The 18,802-nt window shown below is 36.4% G+C and overlaps 1 long non-coding RNA gene across 1 annotated transcript; it reads left to right on the top strand.

Moving 5' to 3' along the window:
• The first annotated feature begins 719 nt into the window (after positions 1–719).
• LOC123390430 lies at positions 720–8,432 on the top strand. Its single transcript, XR_006605022.1, has 3 exons — positions 720–1,946; positions 5,859–5,888; positions 6,129–8,432. It is a non-coding gene; the product is annotated as an uncharacterized LOC123390430 (long non-coding RNA).
• The last annotated feature ends 10,370 nt before the right edge of the window (positions 8,433–18,802 follow it).

Below are 18,802 nucleotides of genomic sequence, written 5' to 3'. Positions count from 1 at the left end.
AAACATATAAGAAAATAGTATTCGTTGGAAATAAAACAACTTAATTTTCTATAGAGCATGAAAAGAATCCAAGATTGGTCAACTAAAAAAAGAATTAAGAGTCTAAGTCTTTTATGTAAAAATCTAATCCACTGAATACCTTCTTAAAAACTGTGTGTCCTTAACGTCCTACAATTTATGTAAGTTATTTGAAAGCATATCTGCTTACTGGGTGTATTCTTATTGAACTACTAAAAAATATATATCTACCAACCCCTTCATAGCTACCATACAAGTAGAAATTTCAGGAGTACTTCTTAAACATACTCACCTTTCTTCTTTTAAATGTTTGCCAATTATACTACCTGACAATATATGCAGCCATGGCTTAAAAGGAAGGTAGAAGTTTTTTTTTTTTTAATTAATTTCTCTTTTCTGATATAAAGATTCTTTACCTTTAAAAATAAGCTTATATCCAATTTGGCAGGCAATTATGCAAATGTATTCTGTTAGGGCAGATTCCAATGGTAAAACAGAAAATAAACTTAAGAAAAATGGGGGAGTCAAGCAAAGAGAAAGTTGGTGGGTCTTGCTTTTTTTTTTTTTTACTTTAAATATTTTTAGGCCTCTTTACCACTGCTGTTGGGTCATTTCTCTTAGCTATACTAAAGAGCCTTTGTCAGTCTGGAGGAGGCAGCCATGTGTCCACGAATGCTTATTTAGTACGCTGAGGACAGATGGCCTAGAATTGCTGAAGAAGACCTTAAGATATATTTAAAAGAGGAAAGGGAAAGAAACAATAAGGGAGGAAATAAATTAGAGAAGAGGCAAATGTGTAGCCAGGAAAAGTACCCGCATACACACACACACACACACACACACATGCACATGCACACAAATGAAGGCAAAGTATAAAGTGGTAAGTAGGACCTGATTTTTTATAGATTTGCTTTTTCTGTAGAAACTTTAATTTTCATTATTGTTGATTTGTTGTCTTTTTAGGAGAAACCTGACAATCATAGTTACTGCTGGTTTGGGCTTAGTCTGTTTTAGTTGCTATATAACTGCACTTTTGCTTCTTATAGCATCCAAACTTGAAATATAAATTTTGATTCAGAAAAGCTCAAGGGATTTACTTAAATCAAGCTGAATTAAATTGAAATCCCCAACACCCTAAGAGTCAAGGCTTTAACACAATTTGTTTGAGTCTATCGTAATTAATTTATCCTGCTCAGCATTTTATTTCTTTTTTTTGTGTTATTTTAAGGAAATGTACACATGACTGCCCAATCCAAACCTCCTGATGGGTTGTTTCATGTGTACTGGGAATGGGAGAGGAAGTGGGGACGGAGAACGGAGGGGCACCGAGACATCAGTGGGTAACACTATTCTTGTTTTTGTTTTTTGTTTTTTTGTTTTTTTGTTTTTTTGTTTTTTCCCAAATAAACTGTGTGAGATGTGGTGAGATGATTAAAAACTGACATTAGTGGATTTTTACTGTGTATTTTTTTCTTTCCCACTTATCGAATTAACATTTTCCCATTTTCTTCAGATTTATTCTATTTCAACCATGTTCTGACGATGCCAGGTAACAGAGGGCTGTTGCTTCAATTGCCAGGTTTTCTAATGCTCATAAAACAAATATTAGATTCCAAATTTCTTATTGCCTTCTGAGTTGTCATGGTTATCAAATGACACCTTCTCTAAATTCTCTCTCATTTTAACTCTTTTTCATGCTTTGTATAAACAGGCTGCTTGAAAATCAAGGGGGAAAAAAAAAACATCAAGTTTGGGTGCTATACGAAGCAAGAAACACAGAAGGAAAGAAATATTTTGTTAACCACAAATTGAAAGTGGAAAGATTTTATCCAGAAGCATTAAATGTCATTAAACATAAGAAGTCTAAAAAATACCTGCTTTATATAATGGCTCTCTGAACAAGCTCTCGGCAACTTGCAGCCTGCTAAGTGAGTGACTCTTGCATTGTGGTTAGAGTTTTTTTTTTTTTTTTTTTTGCCACATCCACTCCCCCCCACACCCCCACCCACCAATCACCACCACCAGTGAAATGGGCATCAAGGATGCTGGATCTTTCTAAAGTAAATATAAGGGGTATTTTTTTGGATACAAGCACCTTTAAAAATAGAAAGGAAGAGGATTCATAAACAGAGCCTTTGAAAATGTACAATACTTCTGTCTTATAAAAACATCTGTTGCTCAGATGAGTATTTGGAACACTGAGTGCTTCAGATGACCCCTCAGAAGGTGTGTTGGGAAGTGTCTCTGTGGACTTGGCCCCAGGGGAGGTCAACCTGACTCTCGGCCTGTTGGCTCAGCAATTTACCCGTGGTCAGCTCGTCTTGCCATAATCATACGCTGGCGCCCCGAGCCTGTTTCTTAACTGTACTCTGTACCTTCTAATGAAAGCATCCCAAAATATCTCCAACCACCCAAATTCTGGGGCAGCCATGACCTCAGATGGGACTGCAGGACACACTGCATTTGCTCAGACAGAGTCGTTGATAAAAATCTCCCTGTTTTGATGATGGAAATTCTCTTCCCTCTCTAGTTCTTGTCACTTCATAACTCACGGTTACTTGCATGAATTCCAGAATCTTTGACACAGAGCTGATTAGGAAGCTCTAACCCAATGCACAACACCACAATCTCATGTAACTTGGAGCTTTTATAGTTAAGGAAAGAAAAAATAGGGGGAAAGGTCATTATAAAATAACTTTCTGTGCTTAAAGCAATAAATGCAACAGCAAAAAAAAAGTCACATGTGCAAATCAAAAGAGAGAATTCATTTGCAAGTTATCTGAAAACTGTAGTTTATCTCCTTTACAAATGGGACAGGAGTTCTTGGTGGGGCTACGAGGAAGTGGCTTTGGATAAATGTATGTGATCTCAGACTTTACTACAACCCTTTAGGGAAGGTTTCAGCTTTGAGGATAATAAAACAAAATGAGGAGAGGCCAGTTTTCTTGAAAAGTTCAAATGGAAAAGCAAGCAAATAAACAAGAACTCTATTTAAATTCAACAGGTGTCCTTAGGGCACCTTTCTCTTGCCACACCTTTGTGTTATCAAGTAAGGTAACTCAGTGTCTTGTTCAATGTGGCTTGAACAGGAAAACACACACACACACACACACACTTAACAACCAGTTAAGGAAATAAGCAAAAGATAAAACTTAGATAAAAAAAAACCAGAGAGATCTCTATTGTTATTTTGCCATGTTTTATATGCATTTTGAAAGCTTTGAAGCCTCTTCAAAATAATGCTCATAGATATCCAGCACAATTCACACAACTTGATTCTTAAAAGTGCCTTTTGTCCTCGGATAATATCGGTTAGAGCACGTATTTGAACAAGCCTCCCAGATTTAATGCTTTTATTTAAGGGAAAAAATTTACTTATAAAAAATGGGTAATACAAAACATACCGACATGATTTTGTTAAAAATACAAAGCATTATCGTTTATATGATAGTGACTTTCTCCTACAAGTATCCTTTGTAAACGTGATTGAATGAGAAGGAAAAGAAATCTTTTATTATCTCAGTTCTCAAAAGCTTTACTGTGTAAGCTACACTTGCTCCTAAGTATAGCAGAATTACACCACGTCAGGATGTTGTGGAGCAAACAACTAACAAGGCACTAATAAGGATCCTTGCATGCATTTAAGTACAGGTTGACAAAAATAATTCCTCTATTATTTATTTAAAAATATAAGCCGAAGGCCCAAATTCTGATGTAGTGTTTCTATTATTAGCCCGTTTCCTTCTAAGATTCACATATTTCAAATCTATGCACTTCACTTTGCTGTGAGTCAATAGTGTCTTCTAAATGTATGCAAACATATTTATATATAGTAGTCAAATATACGTGAAAAAATGCAGATTATGTATATTTAGCTCATTGTATATGGCTTTATATATATGATAATAATTATAGTGCACTTCTTACAACTAGGAAAAAAAAAAAAAGCACAAATTCACTGTAGCCTAGGAACTCCATGGGTCTTTGGCTACTTTTATTTTTCTCTCTCCACTGTGGTGGGACAAATCTGCCGGGATCACGAGCCGGGTTGAAAACAAGTGCAAGTCAATTGTACCTTGCTAATTTTTCATACGCTTTTTTCTTTAACTGCAGAGCTTTCTTTTTTCTCTTTTTCTTTTCAGAATCACTTTAAAAAAAATTTTTTTTGCAATCTATTTTTTCCCCTAGAAAGTAACCCCTTGTGTCCTACCTTAGGCTCCTCACTGAATGATCTCTTTTTCTTCTAATTATATTTCTTCACCTTGGGAGGGACTCACACTGCTTCAGGATAAGCAACCCAGAAGAGCCTAAGGTCAGGTGTGCCCTAGAATCTAACTCTAGAAATTACAATCATGGAATAAGAGCAAGAGAGGGAAAGAAGAGGCAGAATAGGGAATTTCTAATGATATTGAGGCTTATTCTGAGGAATAATTAACCGAACAGCCTCCTATGTTACATCACTTGCTTGAAATCTCAGAGGACAGACTGAAGAATTTAGGAAGCTGATCTGAATCGGTTTCCTACAGCCATGAGCTTAACAAATTAGTTGTATCAGTGATCAAGTCTCCAAGTTTTATTTCCCAAGTATTTACTGCTCCGGGGTCCAAAAAAATACAATTTTATTCACAAACCAGCAGAACACAGAGAGGAACACGGGTATCTTACACATGAAGGATACTCAAATTTAAATCATCCAAAGGGGAGGAAATGGACTTAATTTGATATGAGGCTTTCATTCCTTTTAAAAATGGGATTCAATGAAGGAATTAATGGGGGTCAGCAAGACAGAAGGTTTCCAAGATAATTCTTGAAGTAAATGGGGGAAGTGCGGGGACATTTGTGAAATGCAAACTCTTCAGGTAGAGGAATTGTAGGTAGAAAAGGGAAGAACATTGGGAGAGCTTTTAAACCAGATTTTCAGCTGGGCTTTTGTTTAACACATATGCAAATGTGTGCACTGCTTCATTTGAATATTTATTTACTGCATTTGTGAAGGAAATTGGGGGATTATAGCCTCTTCCCAGCTGTGTTTTAGTTAATGACTGGTCAGCCTATTAGCCTGCTCCACTAAACGGATTCTCTGCACAAGCAACACCTTTTTTACCCTGCCTAGAAATTCTTCACATAAACAACCGTGGGGAAAACAGTAAACCAAATCCAGGGAGCTTTACACCAAAAATAAAAATATCCCCCCAGAATCATTAGAAATAAGTAAGAAAGTTATTTGACAATGATGACTTTTGCATTTTTATAATAAACAAAGCAAACATTTGCTATCAAGTGTTGTAGGGGAAAGGGGAGTCAGCTCATCGAAATTTCTCTTTACTGAGAATGAATTCAGGTTACTGTTTTAAATGGTCTTTCTTTTCTTTCTCTAGTACTTGCTCACTCATTGTCCCCTATGAGCATAAACACACACATCAATGAAAATGTCATGAATTACTTGGGCAATTATTAATATTTGACAAATTCACTGGAATCTGAATTTCATAATTTCCGCCATCTCCTCATTGCCAAAAAAACACAGAAGGAGAAAGAGTAAATAACATTTCTCTAGCAACCAAACTCAGTGTACTATCATTGCTCAAACCAACTTATTGAGAGGGATCAGTACCAGTTATGAGATTAAAGACTTACATCAAGACAAGCTCATTTCGAAGGATTAATGGTGAGCAAATCTTTAGGTCAAAAAGCTCTAATATAACATGTGTAGCAGTCTATAATTTATTGATTGTTATTAAGAAAAGCAGGATCTATTTTCTGTTAAGTTTAAATGTCTCAACCAATAGGAAAAAATTTACCTTATTTCTAAAATGTCTGTCTTTTTTATATCATTTCAGATTTTATTTACTATAGATCCACCCATACAGGTGAGAACACTCACTAATTTTAATACAGTCAGAATTAATCCATGGAAATGCAAGAGCCAGATTCTTACCATCAAAATTCTGAATTTTTCTGTCTGGATCTAAGAAAAGCCTGAACTTTAATTTTATTAGCAGGATGACCTTTCTAGAATATTTATAAAATAGCTATTTATCAGAAGTATTAATACTGAAGAGAATTTTTTTTAATTTTTTTTTTTAAATTTTTTTTTTTTTTGTCAACAGCTTGTTTGTGCTTATGTGCCAAGTATTACAGCAAATAAAGAGACAACAATGGAGAACCTAAGAGCCACACAGACATGAAGAATGTTCCTGGAGCAACATTACCATTTTTCATAGTTGGAAAAACTGAGTATCCTACAGTAGACCGAGAATTTAAATATTTATAGAACAAAAGCTGATAATAAAGGAAGACATGCTGTCAGACCTCAAGATATACAGAGAAGTAACAGTTACGTTGACAAAAGAATATTACAAGAATAAATATTTTACCTAAGAAAACACCTTTAGCTACTTCACTGCTAAGATACTATCAGGGCTGCCCATTATACTTAAAACCACTCCGAAGAGCAGAAAGAAGTTTCGGTTACACATTTCACGCCATCCTTCTACATCAGAAGTGAATGGTGTGCACTTCTCAATGGCATCGTTTTCCCCTTCCCACATGAGTTTCGAAACCATCTCATAAGCCTGTCAGGCATATTTCTTGTTCATTCCTTCTGTGGGGCAGAGGCAGACAGATTGCTGGATCAGATAGTGCAATACGCTGTATACTGCATTTGAAATGTGCCTTTTTTTAAAGCAGCAGATTTATTGATTTTCTTAAGTAGAAAATATGCACCCGGACATTAGACAAACACAGACTAAACACAGACTGAGGAAAAGCTGATAATTTGATTAAACTGACTGAGCTTTTGTTGTCTGTGTTTGGGGAATTTCCAATAATGTACAAGTGCCAAGCGCCCCTCTTCTACTGAATTTAACAAATGTAATCCCTAAGCACAATGAATGTTACAATTATACTGTATTTGGAGAATTGTTTTTCCTCAGAAAAATATTTTGATGAGCCTATATTTTGCTTAGGTTGAAAGGAAGGGTGGGGTGAAAATCTTGCCTTGCTCAAGATACAGGACTTTATTCAGAAAGGGGTCTAAGTATTAGCTAGGCAAAAAGCATTCATTCAGTGGAAATATTTTCTTTCTTTCTATCTACATACCTATCAAGATTACAGAGATATAATTGATTAAATGTAATTTCCTCAATTTTAGGGTCAAATTGAGTTCAATATTTAAGGTTTATAATGCTTCACAGTGTCATTTCACATGTCGTAGGGAACAGTTTAGTTGTCTCAAGACGTCAAAAAGCTCTGGTTATTTAATTTACTCTTATGGATGCCTGCAATGAAATTAGTGGCAGAAAGGGTGTGTGTGTGTGTGTGTGTGTGTGTGTGTGTGAACAGGGATAAGGGAATCATAGCTACAATTATGTGAGGATTACTGAGTTTTATGAATCAACTGAGTGAGCCCTTGTGAACATCAACTATAAACACCTCTGAGCTGTCCCTGTATCTTTTTTTTTTTTAAATCATTTAGACTATGGCATTGAGAACAAAATCTAATTCCCTTATATTCTGCAAGGACTGTACCACAAAAATTTCTAGCCGCTTAACCACAAAGACTTTCACCTTTATTATTATCTATGCCTCTGCTTACTAGATTTTTAATCATTCATAGTGTTCCTCACCTTTTATTTACCATTCTTTTGCAATGTTATTTTGTTCCTTCTTTTCCACTGGCTCAATCTTCAGGATTTTATGTGTTGCCATTATGATATTTAATCACCTGCTAGTTTTTGTCCGATCCAGTTCATATTGGATAGCTTTCCCAAAACTCTCTACTTCAGTTAATCTAACTAATAATACATCTGGTTACAAATTTTCACAAGTTTGTTGAGTATATTTCAACTCTAGGCTCTTTTCCTGGGCCTATACTTTTTCCCAAGCATATGCTTAGACCCTAAATAGGTAATCATTATGGTGACCAGATAGAATCATAACCTAGAAGGTCACTGCTTAACAACTGCTCATCCATAATGGGACAGCTGAACTATTAGTAAGATCATCTCAGTTTTGTTTTTACTTACCGAAATGAATTTCAATTACAGATTCTACTGTTCTTTTTAAATTTCCTTTGAGTCAAGGATATTGATGCACAAATTAAGGTAACACTGAAGTTTAAAATCACTTTGCCTTCCTTGTATTAATATAGGAATTTATTTAATGATTCATTTCAGCTGGCCTGAGGATGTTTAAACAGAGCCACATAGGAGATAGATTTAAAGATAATTTAAATCCATCCTTTTTCTGACTTGCCTCTCTGCCTTTTCAACTGTATAACAAAGATAATTTTCACTAACTCTTTTTCATCCCTCACAAACTCATTAGGGAAATAACATGTAAAAAATAAGTTGCCAATTTTTAGAGAACATTTTATAATTGTGTGAAGCTTATCATAATAACATCCAACGACAATTCAAACATATTCCATTTCATTCCATCATTTATAATTTTAGCATTTAGAAATTGTGTGTGTGCACATGTGTGTATGTATATATATAAATTTATTTAATTATATGAAAATATATAAATATAAATTATATAAAAAATAAAATATTTGTATCTATCTATATGTACATAAGAACTAAATCATATGCAACCAAATAATGCCCATTTTATTTTGACATATATTCTTCCTCTTTTAATCTGGATCTGGGGGAAAATGGTATATTCACTATTAAATACAACATTTGTTCCTTAATATTCTGGTGGTAATTGTCTTTAGAGAAGTCAGCCTACAAAGTCCAGAGACTAGAAGTTAGGAAACCTATATTCATCTGGGGATTCAACCTTGGGCAACTTAATTACCTTTCTCTCTCTGTTTCTTCATCTGCAAAATCACAAAGTTAGAATAAATGTCCCTTATAACTAAAGAATTGAAATTTGTATATTTAAATTCTGTGGACTTTAATTTTCTCTTTGTGAAAACTTATTTTGGCAGTCACAAGAATCTTTGAAATCAACCATCAGGGCTTCAGTACTTTCTCGGGTGTCTGGGTACTAAATCGAACTTCTAATACCCATACTCCATGAAACCCTAATTCAAATCAAGAAATGTGCTGTGGGTGGTGTAGATGAGCTCCAGCAGCACACAGGAAGCCTTACCGGAAGGTATCAACTGAAAGGAAACACACATGGAAATATCCTGTCACCCATACTGAAACCTTTTGCAGCCAACCGAGGCCTTTTATGGGATCTCCCAAGCATGGCCACCCACAGCTGCCATCGCGTCAGCTAGCTTCTCTTCTCTCTTTTAAATAATCACTAAATATAGGCTTTTATGATGCGTGTTTTGCTGAGGATGTATCTCCCGTATACTTTCAAATAACTGGCTTTTCTGGCAGGGCTTTAATACATTTTTTAACATAGGGCTTTCTACACTACTTGAAATTCCTTGGACTTCAGGGGAATTGAGAGAAAAGAAAGACTCCACAATCTCTAATAAGGAAACAGTGTTGAGCCTAACAATGTTATTTCACATTTTTAAATAAGGGAAAAAAAAAAAACCCTACTCTGCCTTGCACGTAACTTATTAAATTACTTTTTAAAAGTAGCAGAAAGGTTTATTCTATTAAAATAATCTTATCTTTTACCAAAAATAATTATTAAATATAGGCTCTTTAATTTATATTGTTTTCATGGAATAAACTATACATTTTACATATATTAATTAATTAATTTACATATATATTACACTCATTTGCTGGACTATAATTCCATTGCAGATTAACTATGACCGAATTTTATCCACATTCCATTCTTTAAGTTATTTTTCTATTCAAGATTTTATTCCTAATGCAGAGATATGTACATTCATGCAAACAAAATTACAGTTTTACCCATTTTACATGCAAACATGGAGGTTTTTTTAAAAAACCAAAGGATGCAGCTGCCCATGTCACGTCATCCTACCAACAAAATATATTCAAAAAACGAAAGGCTTCTTCCTCTAACCATTGCAGTATAATAATTATTTTAAATAGTCAATCATGTCAGAAATAACACCTAATGATAAGAAGTGAGAATTTTTCTTAGTAGTAATTTATTTTTTATATTTACTCAAATATATTTATGAAGACTTAATCAGCATTATTTGAACAGATATTTATGGAGCCATGCAATCTTATTTGGTGGGGAGGAAAAAGATATAAATAAGATCTGATTCTGGACACAGAGATCTTTCTAATATATTAGATGAGATAAGAAGGGGGTATAAATAGCTTTAGCACAAGACTCAATCTGGTAAGGCACTTAAGTTTAAAAATGTGTGTGAGCACGCGCATGTGATTATGAACATTTCAGCAAGTAGAAATGGAAGATTTCAGCTGAGGTTGAAATTTGGGCTGCCCTTTGAAGGAAGAACATTTCAACAGGTGGGAAGAGTGGGGAAGCCTCTTGGCCATGTGAAGGCAGCCACAACACCAAGGTGTTTGTAAGTACATGCAGTCAACAGTGACCAGTTCTGATTTAGCTTTAGCAGAGCTAAGGCGACTTTTAAGAGGCGCATTACAAAAATGAGGTACAGCTTAATTTGAAGAAAGCCTTGTAAACCAAGTTAACATCGCAGGGTTTGTTTCATGGGTCCTGCCGACAGGGGGATAAAGATAAAAAAGAAGGGGTGCCTGGGTGGTTCAGTCGTTAAGCTTCTACCTTTGGCTCAGGTCATGATCTCAGGGTCCTGGGATCAAGCCCCACATCGGGCTCTCTGCTTGGCAGGGAGCCTGCTTCTCCCTCTCCCACTACCCCTGCTTGTGTTCCCTCTCTTGCTGTGTCTCTCTCTGTCAAATAAATAAATCAAATCTTAAAAAAAAAAATATATATATATATATATATATATATATAAAAGAAAAGGAGTGATGATGAACTTGGCAAGAAAGGATGAGCAGAAACAGAGGCATCATTTAGGAGGGGACACAAAACGTAGGCAATGTAAAACAAGAGTCTGAACAAAATAATGAAAAGAGAAATGGCACTGAAGTATCAGGTACAAGAGAAATTCCAACAGAATCCTAACTGCTGATGACCAATAGATACCTGTGAACTGGGGAGATTATGGGTCTGCTGAAGAGAGGGGAGTTTGGATTACGGACAGGGAGATAAAACTACTAACAAAAGACATGGGGATGGTTACAAAAGAAGACAGATTAGGGGAAATCAACTCTAGATACACACTCTCTAGGAGACATCCAAATGGCAACTTGAAAAGTAAGGCAACTATATCAGTGTGATTATGATACAGGGTAAGAGGGGAAGCCTGAGTGTTTTTTGTTTTTTTGAAACACTGAAAGAGTAATTTAAAGTGTTAAATGAAATGAAGTGGTCAGATCCTGAATCAGCTAAGAAGGCCGTCAAAAAGAATCATATTCACTATTTCAGGGTTCAGTCATCAACTTTGTGCTTCCTTCCTCCCTGTCCTGTAAGCTCACGTGTAAGCTCACGTGCTCTCTTTTCAGGCCGGATCCTCTCCCAGGATTTAGGTCCTGCTGATCGCCTAAATCTTAAAAGTCTGGAGCTGCAGAGTTAGGGCAAAGAAAAAGAGGTGGATGTCATGTTCACAAGGGCAAAAATAAAAATTTTGGAAGTGGATGGTATCACTAAAAGCAGAGGGAACAGGGAGGAGAGGGAAGTGGCCTTAGGGGAAACACCTAGATTTTGGTTTACAGAAGAAGCAGGGAAAATTTGAGGACGCAGGATAGGAAACATTGAAGGAAAATCTGGGGAGAAAGTGTCAGGAAAGCTGATTTGCCTGGAGAGCGGAAAGGAGAAGTGGTCAAGAAATCTGAAATGTTGCTGGCAGATTAACACACAGAGTTCTGAGGAAAAGAACCCAAGAAGAGATGTTATCATAAGAAGGTTAAATTAGTCAAGATTTTCAGAGTTACTAAAGGGAAACGTGGAGACTATACGGATTAAGGGTGAGTAGGATAATATGAGACTAAGTGGGGAGAAGATGGGTGACAGGATAGGCCAAAGCTGGCTAAAGAAAGATTAAAAAAAAAAAAAAAAAGGCAATGGAGAGAAAAGGTCAGAATTTGTGTTAGACTGGTAATTGTGCATAACACTTAACTGGAGCAGTATGGACGGACTTCCTAGGAAATAAAGAACATTTTGATTAAACTAATGTATAGAGCTAAATCAAAATCAAATCTGCAGTTACAATGTCAAAATGTCTTACAATGTGGAATCTCTGTGATCAATGTTTATTGGCTACTGAAAACCTTTCCAACAAGCTGGTGAAATAAGGTCTCGAATTTTGAAACAAATCTCCTATAGACTGAACTGGCTACCACCCCCCCCACTTCATTCATATTTTTGAAGCCCTAAGACTATTGTGATGACGTTTGAAGATGGAACCTATGGGAGCTAATTAGACAATCAGGTCTAAATTAAGTCTTAAGGGTCATAAGGGTAGTGCTCTCATGGTGGGATCAGTGCCCTTACAAGAAGAGACACCAGAGAACCTGAATCTCTCTTCCCCACCATGGGGAGAAGGTAACCATTTGCAAGTCAGGAAGAGAGCTCTCACCAGAAAGTGATCACGCTGGCGCTCTGATCTCAGAATCTCAAATTTCAAAATAAATTTGCCGTTTAAGCCACTGAGTCTATGGTATTTCGTTATGGCAGCCTGAGTTAATTAAAACACGGTCAGCGATTTTTACCCCTAATTCTGGGTATTTGTGTATAATATTTAAATATAGTTAATATCAGATTTAAGAATATGAAACTTTATAAAACAAAACAGAATCTTATTCTTTATAAGGTTTGAATAGAAATTTAGTAATGAAAAAGCAGAAAAAAATGAAATAAGAAGGAGCAAAGAAACCGAGTCATTTGGAAAATTTTTAAACATCTTGCAAATGTCCTCAAATAAATAGCTATGAATAGTAGCAACGGAAGTTGAACTTTCCCCGTGTGTCTCTAGTGCCTTCCCAAGCCATCTCATTTAATCCTCATGAGAACCCTTTAAGGTAGGTAACACACTATTGGTACTCACTTTTAATAAGGAAGAAAAGACCAAGGGAACTAAAATAAAACTTGCCCAATATCACCCACATGCCATTAAAAAGCTATATGTATATAAAAGCAGTATTTGGATACTGCTTCTACAGGATCCATATGCTTTGAAGACTTGTGTCAATTAAAAAAAATCATTTTCCTTAATTTTCTTACTTTCATATAAATTAAACTTAAAAAAAATATTCCATGCTAGCATCCATTTACTACCTCTCTCTCTCTCTCTCTCTCAAAATGGAGACAGTAAAGCAGCAGCAGTAGAGACTAATATATACGCGAAATGTCTAGGACAAGGTTTAGATTTTGGATTTTCAAGGTTATGTTCGTTGAGCATTACTTACAGTCGTCAACATAGGGAAACAGCCTAAATGTCCTTCAAGAGACAAATGGGTATGTATAATATCTATCTGCCACCATCCCTCTTCCTTCCCTCCACACAATGGAATATTACTCATTCTTAAAAAAGAAGAAAATCCTATCACTCGCAATGACACGGCTGGAGCTGGAGGGTATTACGCAAGACACAGAAAGACAAATACTGTATGACCTCACTTATATGTGGAATCAAAAGCTGTCAAACTTATAGATGCAGAGAGTAGGATGGTGTTGGCAGGGGTTGCGGGAGAAGGGAAATGGGGAGATGTTGGTGAAAGGAGACAAAGTTTCAGTCATGGGAGATGAAAAGTTCTGGAGATCTAAGTTACTGCATGGTGATGGGAATTAACAATAGTGTAGATACACTTGAAATTTGCTAAGAAGATAGGTCTTAAATCTCACCCCACCTACAACCACACAAGGGGTGATGGATATGTAGATTAGCGTAGATGTAGATCATTTTACGGTGTATACATTTATCAAAATATCAAGTTGTAAAACATCTTAAACATATACAATTTGGATATGTCAGTAACTCAATAGAGCTGTTAGGAATTGTTTTCTGAAATGTACATCATTTAGTTAAACTCTCCCCCCCCCCTTTTTTTTATCCTACACAAAACTTCAGCAAAGATCTAGTTTCTTGATCATTCCAAGTGACAATGAAGAATTTCTAACCCTCAAAATGTCTCTCTTCTCTTAACTACAAGTTTTTAAAAAGCTGTCTATCCAAAATTCACTATAACTTTCAAACATGGATTTTAAAAAAAGAAAAGAGAAATACAATAATCTTCTAAGTGTAAGTCTACCGTTTAGGTGCACTGTCATTTTAGAGAGCAAAGAACAAGCTCCTATTCAACCTAGCCCAGGCAGTTTTACACTTGGCTATTTTTACTGAGAGTTCATTCTATCCCCCACATCTCTTGACAAGAGCAGTGACTGAGCTAGGTGGCCTGTGCCTTATTTAGATCAGCACATCGTATGGCTACAGGACGGTGGCACATTTCCTTGGGGCCCAGAGGAGTGGAGGCAAGTAAAATTTTACAAGGTGGACTTTTATACTTTTTCCGAGAGTTGAGTAGCAATAGGGAGTGACTTGATCCTGCTGGAGACACTGTCCAGTGTCCTGTTAGCAGGAGAGCTGAGTGTGTCCAGGGCAGAACGAACCAACTCTGTCAGCAGCCGGCAGGCATTTATGTGGTGTATCGAGATCATCCCTATGACTGTCACTGAGGAAGCAGCACTTCACTTCTTAAAATATCTTGTACAAAACTAAAAGGAAATTGCACCAAGTATGGCATCTGGGAGTGAGGTACACAGCTGCTAAAGACAGGAAATTTAAATTAAAGCTGCTTTCCCCCATCCCCCCGATTAGATTCCTTTTTATATATTTTTTCAGGTCTCATGATAATAGAAGATGAATGTAGAGTGTCAGAGGGACTGTGCAATTTCTCTATTTTCTAAGCAGTATAATCCAATGCACCTCAAATTTTCCATTGGGGCTTGGTCCAATGATGTAAGAAGAAGGAACAGGTTGGTGGTTTGAAGAAAAAAGAAGAGGCGGCAGAACACCTCCAATTGCTTACAATTTACTGTTGGCTAAGCAGTAAACATAACTTCCAGACTTGCCAGCCTCCTTACGCTGGCCATTTTTATCTCCCTTTCTCCATAAGCCGCTCAAAGCCATACCCCAAAGTACTCTGACATAAAACCATTGGAGGGTGTGGTCCCTGCTTGTACTGGGCAATGAATAGGGAAGCTATTTATTTCTAGGGCATCTCTGTTCAGTGACTCATGTTTGGACTGGAAAATTGGCCACAGCTTTCTAGCAGCTCTTTCCTGCCAGCTATCCTGGCATTCTACCCAGCGCTTCCACTGCCCCTCCCCCTTTCTCCTTGCCCAGTCTGCTTTTATATTCCTAAAGCCCCCACTTAATAATAGCCATTGTTCCACGTTAACCTTGAGGATCTGGGAGGAAGGACAGTGAAGGGCGTAGCTGTATGCTATAATGAGCATTTGGCGCTATAGCAGGTGGAAAAGGCTTTGGGGATCTGGGCAGATTAGGAGGAGAGGGGGCTCTAGCAGATGTTGAAGCAGGATGATGTATTGCTGCTCACTCTGGGATTCAGACAATACCAGTGCAAAAGTGGAACAGGGAAAAGGGGGAAAAAATTGATCCCTTTTGATACAAACTGGGCTAGAAACCAGACACACTTGAAAGTGAGCTTTTAAGGAAGACAAATTTGTTTCCAGGCACTGAGGTTTTCCTGTGTCTGTTTTTTTTTTTTTTCTAATGGCAGATCAATTGCCAAATTGTTCTTTTAATTTGAATGTTAACTATAACCAAGGCTTGACTTATTTCCCCTCAGCTACACTCTTACTAATCTGACTTCTTTGTAGCAAAAGAAAAATAGAAATAGTTGCATCAAGAATTTTATTTTAGCCTGCCTTCCGAACTGATAACCCCCCAAAAAAGGTAAAGGTGAATGATGTTTAATTAATGATTGGTTTTACCATTTCAAGAAATATATATTTAATGTTACTTGTTTGCTTTGTACGAGGCGATTAGATAATTTTAAAAGTTGATGCAAATAAATGTTCTTTTCACTTTACAAAGAATAAGAATGAAAATTAATCTTAATAGATCTATGCTAACTATTCCCAGTTCTAATTTCTAATATTTATTTCAGTGTGTTTTATGAAATTCTGCAAATAGAAATAAATTACCTCCTGTACTATATGGTTTGCTTATTCACACATATTTGCACATACACATACACCCACACACATATGTATATACACATACATGTACATAAGCATATAACATATTCTGAATGTGGATGGACAGATGGTACCCAAGAGCTAATCAAATGTAACAACAACAACAACAACAACAAAATCACAGTCCTCAGATATTGATAGCACTGTTGAAGATAGTTATAATCAAATATATTTGGGGGAATATTATATACAGAGAATTGAATTGTTAAAAATTATTTCTAGAAGTTTTATTTAGCCTCTTCCCTTTCTCCAGAACTCATTACATGTATTCTAGTATATCCATTTGGGTAAAAAAGGGGACTAAAGCCTATCCATATTTCACTCTAGTCAAGGATAACAATTAGGAGCTAGAAATAATAAGCTCTAGCTTGTGTCTACTTTGGCTGCATTGTCTATGACTTGATTGGTTTAGGGACCATCTAGATGACTGGAAAACAATCACACAATAAGCAAAGAAAAGTTCTGAGAAGACATTATGAGAATGCTGCCAAGGTTCTCCAGAGAAACCAAGCCAATAGATCAAGTATTTATCCATTATTGGAATTGGCTCACTGATTCTGGAAACCAGGAATTCCCTTGATCTGCCTGATGAAAGTTAAGGAACCAAGACAGCCAGTGGTGTAATTGAGTCTGAGTCGGAACGACGGAAAACCAGGCGATCCAAAGAGAGCCCCTGAGAAAGAATAGCAAGAAAGTGAGTAGTCCAAGAGACTAATGAAGAAGTGGCAAGCCTCCTCTGACTCAGCCTTAGAAGTCACGTGTATCCCTTCTGAAACATTTGATTGATTTCAAGAGTCACTAAGGCCAGCCTAGACTCAAGAGGTAGGGAAAAAGACTCAACTTGTTGGGGAGTGGTAAGGTCACACTGCAGAAGAGCATGTACAATCGGAGACTACAGTTGTGGTCATCTTTGGAAAATGCAATGTGCAATGAGTTTTTCTTACAAAATATTACAGTCAGTTCTTCCATTTTTGTAAGGAAAACTTTACTCTTCACAATTTCTGAAAAAAAAATACATGCATATAAATATATAAAAATATTATTAAAAATCTATAGATTTCTAATACACGCTGGTTGGTTGTGGTTATTAAAGCATATTTTCTAGAAATCTGATAAATCAGTTTGAATCCATTTTTCTACTCATTAGATGTGAACACTGGGGAATTTTATATAAAATCTCCGGAGCCTCAATTTTTTCTCATTTGCAAATGACAATATGAAAATAAATCCATCTACAAAATAAAAATAATATGAAAATTATGAAAATACTACATGCTTAATACAATTACTAGGCTTAAGTGATATAATATTACAGTGAAACCAAACAACTTTCAGGATCTCAAAAAATGTTTGTTGTCTCTTTGGGTGTAGGCATTGTATGTGACTATAGAAATAGGAATCCAGACATTTCTAAATTAATTTCAGCAAAAATATCATATGATACAATTTATGACAAATGTACTAGAGTAATAAAATGCTTTATTTTTTACTTAATAATATTAAAATTTTGATGTGAATTTTTCCTGACATTTACTAAAGACTCCAACACTAAGTAAAATGAATCTCTAAATCATGTGGTTCTTTATATACAGACTACATTATTGTCACCTCCAGAGCTATTAAATCAACATTCACCCATTCAATGACTGTTAAGGTCTTTTAAGCCAGTCCCCGGCAATACACTGGTGATAAAGATAGAGTTTTGTTTTTTGGGTTTTTTGTTTGTTTGTTTGTTTTTAAAACAGAGCTTACAATTTATGGTAAGGAGAAAGTTTTCTGTTAATTCAGCTATATGAGAAATATTAGGAGAGATTAAAATGACAGAGCCAAATGGACACAAGAAAAATTCATTCATCCATTCATTCATTCAACAATATTCCACAGAGTGACCATTGTAATGCAGATTCTGTGGTAAACAGTTAACAAAGAAAAATGATCAAGACACAGTCCCTGCCTTAGAGGAACTCTCCTTCCCAAAGGGAAACTGAAGCATTAAAAGATAATTCTAGGGGCACCTGGGTAGCTCAGTGGGTTAAGCCTCTGGTTTTGGCTCAGGTCATGATCTCAGGGTCCTGGGATTGAGCCCCGCATAGGGATCTCTGCTCAGCAGGGAGCCTGCTTCCCCTTCCCTCTCTGCCTGCCTACTTGTGATCTCTGTCTGCCAAATAAATAAATAAAATCTTAAAAAAAAAAAAAGACAATTCTAAAACAAAATGTGGGAGTAGGAATAAACACATATGTGTTTGGGTGGGGAAGGCTTCCTGAAGGAAGTGATACAGAAGCTTGTCTCAAGGTGAGTTATGAATGATGAAATCAAGTGGGAGAGGGGAGTGGGGCAGCTAGGGAATTTCACCAGATTTCCCTGGAAACTTTATTTTGAACTTACACTACTTGTCTAGATAAACATGAGAGAGTATGCAGTAATGTTTTGCCCAGTTTATCCTTGGAGGAGGAGTCTGTGGTCCAGATACTAGGCATGCTATTAGAAGACAAACTTCTGCTGGGAAGCCCTTCAAGAAATTGCCTCACCTGGACAGAACAGCCTCGTCCATGGCCACACCTTGTCTCAGAGGCCAACTTTCCATGATATCTGGGTACAAGGACTTGGCCATTT

The sequence above is a fragment of the Mustela putorius genome, unplaced genomic scaffold (assembly GCF_011764305.1).
Source record: "Mustela putorius furo isolate JIRA1106 unplaced genomic scaffold, ASM1176430v1.1 tig00537350_pilon_pilon_pilon, whole genome shotgun sequence".
NCBI classification, from domain to species: Eukaryota; Metazoa; Chordata; class Mammalia; order Carnivora; family Mustelidae; genus Mustela; species Mustela putorius.
The sequence above is the reverse complement of the archived record's forward strand: the minus strand, read 5'-3'. Positions and strand labels throughout refer to the sequence as shown.